Raw genomic sequence first — 8276 nt, forward strand, 5'->3', positions numbered from 1 at the left:
CCCCTGGAAGGAAGGAGAAACATGATTTACTTTGACTCCAGGGCTCTTCCTCTGCTCAAGGGATTTCTGAGGCTCATCATCATGCAAATCCACCTGCAGGTAACCAGGTTGGGGGTCTAGCTGAAAACCTTCCCACATTTATGGCACTGCAAGTTCTGTCTCTTGTGTGGATGTGCTGGTAGGTAACGAGGCTGGAACTGCTTCTGAAGCTTCTCACAAACTCAGGGTGTTTCTACGATCTGTCTTCTCTGTGCGTGTACCTGCTGGAGGGGAGTTTACAACTGCTTCTAAAGGCATCCCCTCGCTCAGAGCTCTTGTGAGATCTCTCTCCTGTGTGGATGTGCTGCTGAACTCCGAGGTTGGAACTGCTTTTGGAGCTCTTCCCACACTAAGGGCACTTAGAAGGTCTTTCTCTCCTGTGTGGACGCGCTGGTGACGGATGAGGTGGGAACTGCTTTTGAAGTTCTTTGGACACTCAGGACACTTAAAGGCTCTCTCTCCTGTGTGCATGAGCTGGTGATAGATAAGGTGGGAACTGCTTTTAAAGCTCTTTGGGCACTGTGGACACTTAAAAGGTCTCTCTCCCGTGTGGATGCGATGATGGATTGTCAGGTTGGAACTCCTTCTGAAACTCTTCCCACACTCAGGGCACTTATAGGGTCTCTCTCCTGTGTGGATGCTCTGGTGGTAGATGAGGTCAGAACTGCTTTTGAAGCTCTCCTCACACTCAGGGCATTTAAAGGGTCTCTCTCCTGTGTGGATGTGCTGGTGGCGGATGAGGTTGGAACTGCTTTTGAAGCTCTTTCCACACACAGGGCACTTGAACGGTCTCTCTCCCGTGTGGATGCGCTGGTGGCTCTTCAAATGAGAACTGCTCTTGTAGCCTTTCCCACAAATGGGACACTTGTAGGGTCTGTCTCCTGTGTGGATGCGCTGGTGGATCATAAGGTGGGAACACTGCCGGAAGCTCTTCTCACACACAAGGCACTTGTAAGGTTTGTCTCCTGTGTGGATGCGCTGGTGGATCGCGAGGTCAGAACTGCTTCTGAAGATCTTTGGGCACTCAGGACACTTAAAAGCTCTCTCCCCTGTGTGGATGCGTTGGTGGTAGATGAGGTCAGAACGGCTTTTGAAGCTCTTCCCACACTCAGAGCACTTAAAGGGTCTCTCTCCTGTGTGGATGTGCTGGTGGGAAAGGAGTTTAGAACTGCTTTTGAAGCTCTTGCCACACTGCTGACACTTGTAGGGTCTGTCTTCTGAGCGCATGCGCTGATGGGAATGGAGTTCTGAACTGAAGTTCTTCTCACCCTCATAGCATTTGTCATGTCTCTCTGATGTGTGGATGCACTGGTGGATGCACACGTTGCAACTTCTCATGTAGCTCTTGTCACACTCAAGGCATTTAAAGTGTCTGTCTCCTGTATGGATGTGCTGCTGGTTAACAGGGTCAGAATAACTTTGACAGCTTTTCTCACTCCCATCACATGGATTATGGCTTTTCTTGTGGCACACTTCCTTGCTCCTTGAGTCTTTACACTGTGTTTGACCTGTGCTGCAGTCTAGGTGTTTCCTTGCTCTCTTTCCCAGAGGCTTCTTGACGTGCTCTCCTTGCTCCACGCCCCCCTGGACATTCCTCCTGTTTTTTCCAACAGAGATGCTAGCACACTGCCCATGGGCCATGCCACTGCTCTGCAGATCTTCCTTTATAGTTGTGATACCACCACCTGCTGGATGACAGGGGAAATTCAGAAATATAGCATACAGTGCCAAAATATTTCCCAGCCAGTAATGGCTTTTGCCAGCCCCGGCCTCCTCCTTTCCTTCACCACCTCACCTGAGCTGGGATCTCCTGCCATCACCTCCAAACTGTGCACATCTGGGATCCAGGGGTCGTCCCCTCCTTCCAGTAGGTAAATCACCACGGGCTTAGGGGCTGGAAGCAATGCTTAAAATGATAGAAACAGGGGAAATTAGAGGATTTAATTGACTTTGGCAGAGCTGCTTATCCAACGACGTTACTGAGTCCCTCTCAACTTTGAAACCACAATTAGGAATGACAGCTGGTCAACACATACTGACCTCCTATGGAGCCCAGCACGCCTTTCACATCTCTGAAAATTATGCAGGGGCATTTTCTTTAAAATTCTTTTTATTTTTTCCCACATTGCTGAAAAAGGTTTATGGGAATTGATGCTGAAAGGCATGAAATGCTACAGCAGTAACCTGGGAGTCATTTGGCAGCTGTGGGTGGTGGCAACGTGCAATCAATACAGCAAAACAAAGGGCTGTTTGCAGGGAGCAGATCAACCCCCTCCTGGCTCATTCCCACTGGACAGCAGTGACCCTTGGCATCAAGACATCTTGCTGATTCAGAACTTTGGCTAAGTGACAAAGTGCTTGCTCTAGCCTTTGTTAGCTTTGTTAAGAGCATATCTTGGAGTGATTGTGCACATAGGATCCTTTAGACATAAACCACTGACCAAGTCTAGGACTAGAAGTGGATCCAGCTGCACTGCATCTCCTTACCTCAGTGTTCAAAGAGTTCAGAAAGCAGGGGGATCCACTCTGAACTTTGTGACTCCGGTATGCATGTGTTTAACAAAACACTATGCCATAAATAAGTGTACCCTGTCATCTCCAATCTTAAGTCACTGTTAAATCACTACAGTATATCTGTATTATATGGACAGATCCCCACCTCACTATTAAGAATGTATAGTGTAGTTCTATCCATCCCTGATAAACTGCATATCTGCAAAGAAATCTCTCAAAGAAGAGTAATGAAGCATGGAAAAAAAAGAAGTACTAGTTCTACCCATTATTTGTGTCTTGATTTATAATCATCCTCCTGGCATTATCTTTAGTCTGACTGTAGCATTCCAGAAATGAGATATCAGTGATGGAAACCCCACTAAGGTCTGGGAAGCTGAGCATGTAGTTCAGGCAGCAAAGAGTTAAGATTACCAATGTAAATGGAACAAAATATTGTGGGCCAAACTGCCAAGCAGATTTCTGGCTACTTGGTGAGAAATTTATGTCAGCCACTCACTCTGCAGTGATAAACAGTCATGAGAAATATTTTGAGTGTGTTTTAAACACATGACCTGGTGCCAGCTTCAAGCACTGATGCTACAAAGGCAGGTGGCAGCGTGCAGTCTTTAGGGTTTCACCCCCTGAGAAGAGAGAGTACTGCACAACAGTATAGTTGAACCAGTCTGTGATGATCAAATCACCACCTGCTAATGTTATATGATTTTAACTACACCTTGCAGCCTACATATTGATTCATAGCACTGCTAAGCATTAAAATGACAGTAAAATGGATGTATCCCTCTTTTTAATGGGAGAGATAGACACGAGGTAATGGGACAGAGAAAAAAGACAGAAAAAAAGAGCACCCGTCTGGGTGCCAGCACTGGTGCAGCCAATAGTTCTGTAAGAGAACTTGTCCAGAAGCTATAAACAGAAGTCTCCAAGTCCCTCCCCTAGCTTCTCTCGGACATCCTTCTATGCCTGCTAGATTTACAATGCAGTCAACAACTCCCCTTGGGTGGGGGAGTTGTTCCAAGAGCAAGGCTGTACTGTGCACAGTGAGCTCCAGTCTCTTTGGTCTACCACCACAGGGTAACCTGCTCTGAATCCCCTGCTCAGATGATTCTCTTTTCTTCCACAGCACCTAAATTACCCAAAAAGGGTGATGATCACAATCCAGATAAAGAAAGGAAGATTTGCTTACCCATCCCAAGGATCAGGGCTTGCCAAATACTCCAAAAGGAGGGATTTCCAGGTAGATATCCTTCCCTTGTGGCAGCCAGCCCTTCAAATGAGGTCAGGTGAATTGCTTCCACCTTGCTCCCAGGGCTGGCTTTGTCCCTTCCCCAGATGCTCAGTCAACACTTCAAGCTGTGACTGAGCAATTCCCATACAATGTGGGAAAGAGGTGTAAGGGGAAGATAGCAATTAGCTGAGAGAAAGCTTTGAGAGTTTCTCTTTTTATTTTGTTTAGTTTTGAATAGATTTTGAGGCACCAAAGAGAGTGATGGACTGGAGTCCATCTACGCCTTCCGCAACACAGGCCTGATGGACTGGAATGAAGAAACAGTATTTCTCCAGAACAGAGAAATCAGAGAGGTGATAATAATGAAAGAGTAGAGAGTGAGAGATAAGAGGAATAAGGAGAGGAAGACAGAAATAAAGGGTTAGGATAGTCTCCACTTTTGGATACAGCCGTGGAGTGTTCAGTCTTGGTCCATAGATGAAGGGTAGACAAAGCCCTTCCCCAGGAAGAGATTATATAAAGCCACTAGTGCTGTGATTATTGGGGGTGGCTATGCATGCACTCTCGACGCTGAAACTTTCTCAAAAGGGTCCAGAAGTGTCTATGAGGGTCTGCAGTGGTCCGGTAGGCCAGGCATTCCTATAAGATGCCTGATAAAAATTTGACCCCATCCTTACACATGCTCTACAGATGAGCAAGACAGTTCTGCCTGAGACTTGCTAGCAACAGCTCCTTCCCTACTGCATTAGATGTCCTTGACACCACCTGGAGGTTCAAAGCATGCATCCTTCACTTGCATTTTGTCTGTTACATTCAAGATCCAAAACTTCTTTTTCTCTTAGTAACATATACACAAAGCTAACCTCTTTTGTAATGTAATAGACAAAAATCACAATTGTAACCAAACAGAAGAGGCACACAACAATTAATGTAGTCACACTTAGCACAGGTCTGGGTACTTGAAGGGGTCTTTGCTTTCTCTTTTTCCCCAATAACAAGGAAGGGGGTTAACCAGGATGCATTCCAAACTAACAGACATTTCACGTAGTGTCAAGACAAATATCTCCAGCTTTGGTGCTACTCTTACAAATAAATCCTTTTTGTCTGTGCATGCATTTACACCAACTGTCTGCCAGCACCTTTTTCAATCGATGGGGCCACAATCTATGTCTTAATGGATTGAGTATATTTGCTATAATTTAATAAGTTATCGATAACACTTTCACCTTCATTTAATTCTCTTCCTCAGCACCACTTTCATCTAGTATCTCTGAATTCTCTGCCCTGCTCCAAATCCATTCCAACATTTACACTTGAATGTATCCTGGTACAAGGAGGGTTGAATGGAATGCACCAGCTGCAGATGGCATCAACTCTGAATATAAATTACAGGAGGTAGAACTGAAAGTAGGAAAGGGCTGACCCTTCAAATGGAAATGATGAGCAGTTAACCATTCCTGTAGGTAAACTCTTATCAGTAGAATCCGAGGCGATGTGATCCAACATTTCCTGTCCACAAAAGAAATCTATATACAGAGAAGGCATGCTAGCCCTGTGAAGGAGCTGCTCAGCACTCATTTATTTTAAGTCTGCATAGAGATATCTCACGCCTGCATGTATACCAAGCTATAGAACCCAGATTTTGGGACAACAGTAACAACATTATTATAGGCTGGGACATCAGCACAAACACAGTGCTTCTGTCTGTCATCCTGCAGGGTGCTGTAGAAGAAAATGGGTAATTGTCTTGGTGGGGAAGTCCAAACAGAGTACCCCTGGGAAGCTGAAGACCCCAAGAAAAGAAGTGACTGCACAACTCCTGCCAGCTGCTCATAGAATGCCCTGTCTGTCTCTTCATCCTCGTCTGGTGGTCTGTAATGGACCTCCAATAGGATTTCCACCTTGTTGGTCTTCACCCTGATCCACAGGGATTTGATCTTATCATTCCCAATCCCAAGCTTAGCAATATCAAAATGCTCTCTAACATATACAGCCACACCACCACCTCTCCTTCCTTGCCTATACCTATTGAAGAGCTTAAAAGGCCATCCATTGCACTCCAGCTGTAAGAGTGCTATCACCACATTTCAGTAGTGGCAACTAGGACATAGTTTGCATGCTACACTATGGCTTCCAGCTTCTCTTGCTTGTTGACTGCACTATGTGCACTGGTGTAGATGCATTTCAGCTGAGCTCATTTCCAGCAAGCCTCATTCTGACCCCTTTTACATTCATACCTTGTTTAAAGCCCTCTCAATGAGCTCTGCCAGCTCCTGGGCTGGGATCCCTTTCCCCCTTTCAGACAGACGGGACCCATCTGCAGCCATCAGGCCAGGTGCTGAGTAAACCAGTAAACTACCTCATCATCAAAAAAACAGACAAGAAAAAAAAAACAAAAAAAACCCAAACCAAAGCTCCTGCGGTGGCATCAGCCACATATTTATCAGAAGTGTTTTCCTGCTCCTCTCACTAACCATCACTGCCAATGAAGGAACAGAGGACAACAGAACCCGTACTCCCACTCCACCCACTCACCACCTGAATCCCCTGAAGTCCCTTACGACAGCCCTAAGGCTTCTGTCAGCAAATTCATTGCTGCCACTCTGAGCTATCAGAAAAGGATAACAAGCAGAGGGGTGAACCAGGCCAGGAAGTTTTCTGGTGATGTCCCCGACCTGGATCTGGGGGGAAGTAGCAGACTTCCCTCTTAAGAATGCCCAGGGCTAACGCTTTTTCCTTATTTAGAGAACTATTATTATTATTAATATTATTATTAATAAATGATTACTCAGCTTTTGAAGATTTGTTGGCAGGTTTTTATTTCACTTTGCTTTGGTTTTGAACCCACTCCACAATAACGTTTAGTGCCAGCTCTGCCCAGCTCTGTCCCCAGGCTTTCCTGCCTTTTAATAGCTCTGACGGAAGGTGAGCAGTGAAAGTCAGGCTGGACCCGGGAAGCTATGACCGCCTGGCAGGGAATTTAGACTCATCTAATCAAACATTCTCCATACCCCTTCAACGTTCCCGGGACGCCCACAGAATCTGCTCAGATGTCTCGCCGCAGTAGGGGGTCTGCGAGCCAGGTCAATCTAACGCTCTGAACGAGCTCCCGGCTGCTCAACAGGTCCCTGCCGCTCGGGAGCCCGCGCCGGCTGGGCCCGGTGCATCCCGTCAGCTCCGCCGGAGAAGCGCAGCGCCGCAGCTCAGCCCCGCGCACGGCTACTCCCGCTGTACAGCCGGCTCCCCGGCCTGGCCCGCGGCCCCGCACGCTCCACCGGGCACTTCCTCACTCGGCCTCACCCGCTCCGCCGGGAAGAGCCTCCTGGACGCGGCACAGACGCCTGCAGCCGCCAGAAAGTCCATCCCCATCCGCCGGAAGTCAAACGGCCGTGAGGGAGAGCACTTCCGGTCAGGGCCACTTCCCCCCCCCCCTCACATCCGCCGGAAGTCGGCGGCCGTGGGTGGGAGCAGTTCCGGCGGGGCTCGTTCAGTCACTTTTATCCCCAAAGAGGCAACGGGCGGTGTTCGGCTTTCCTTATCTTCAGCTAAGTATTCATATCTTCAGATAATTCATATCTTCAGATAAGGAAAGTCAGATAAGGTATTCATACCGGCCAGTTATGCTGAGGGGCGTGCTGGAGAAGGCTGAAGACTCCTCTGTCTCTTTTCCCATCGGTATTAGTTTAGTGACTTAGACACGAAATGCTGAGCTGAAGTGGCGGGAAACTTTCCCCGTAGCTCTGCTGTTAATTAGAGCATCTTGTAGAGATAAAGAAAAAGCCCGTTTGAATTGTGTGGTTAGCCATACCCCATGAAGAAACTGGACCAGGGGTGTTTGCAAGGGAGGAAAGTTGAGTAAGACAATATTTACTGGCTGCCTATGATGTTGTCTTGGCTCCACAGAACAGTTACCCATTGCACTGCATCTCCCATGCATCTATTTTGACCGTTACCTCAGGTACCAATCAGGATCATATGTTGTCCTGCTTCACGCTCACACGACAGTGAAAGGGATCAGACCCTTGTGAAAGCAGCTCCTGAGGAAAGCAGTGGGAATCAATTACTCAGAGATGAAGTGGCAAGTGAAGCCCACTCAACAGCCAAAACTCATTTATTTTTTATTTATTTATTTATTTATTTTAAGAAACAAAGCAGGGAGGATGGTGTATGTTGCCGGTTATAACATGGAGCTGTGGTTGTATGGGCACTTTACTTTGCCTTGAGTGGGACAATCTGTGTATTAAACAGCATTACTTTGGCCATGGGTAGGGCAGTTGTTCCCTCAGAAGGAAACAAGGATGCTCTATAGAAACCTATGCTTAATTAGCATGAGAAAACACACACGCACTTGCAGGGAGATCTGACCTGATAATGAATCACCACCTCAGGCTGATGAGCTGCTAGCACCTGGATTCTGCACACTTTTGCTCTGTAACTGTTACTCAATTAAAAGAAAGCAATGATTCTGTGCCTGCTTCTTAAGCTATGCAGGATGCCT

The 8276-nt window shown here is 46.9% G+C and overlaps 1 pseudogene; it reads right to left on the reverse strand.

Annotated features, from left to right (window-relative positions):
• Positions 1-232: 232 nt before the first annotated feature.
• Positions 233-7147, reverse strand: LOC136057465 (zinc finger protein 501-like; annotated as a pseudogene).
• Between the last annotated feature and the right edge of the window lie 1129 nt (positions 7148-8276).

Source organism: Cyrtonyx montezumae, unplaced genomic scaffold, assembly GCF_038088225.1.
Source record: "Cyrtonyx montezumae isolate F1298 unplaced genomic scaffold, pur_monq_1.0 scaffold_67, whole genome shotgun sequence".
In the NCBI taxonomy this organism is placed as follows: domain Eukaryota; kingdom Metazoa; phylum Chordata; class Aves; order Galliformes; family Odontophoridae; genus Cyrtonyx; species Cyrtonyx montezumae.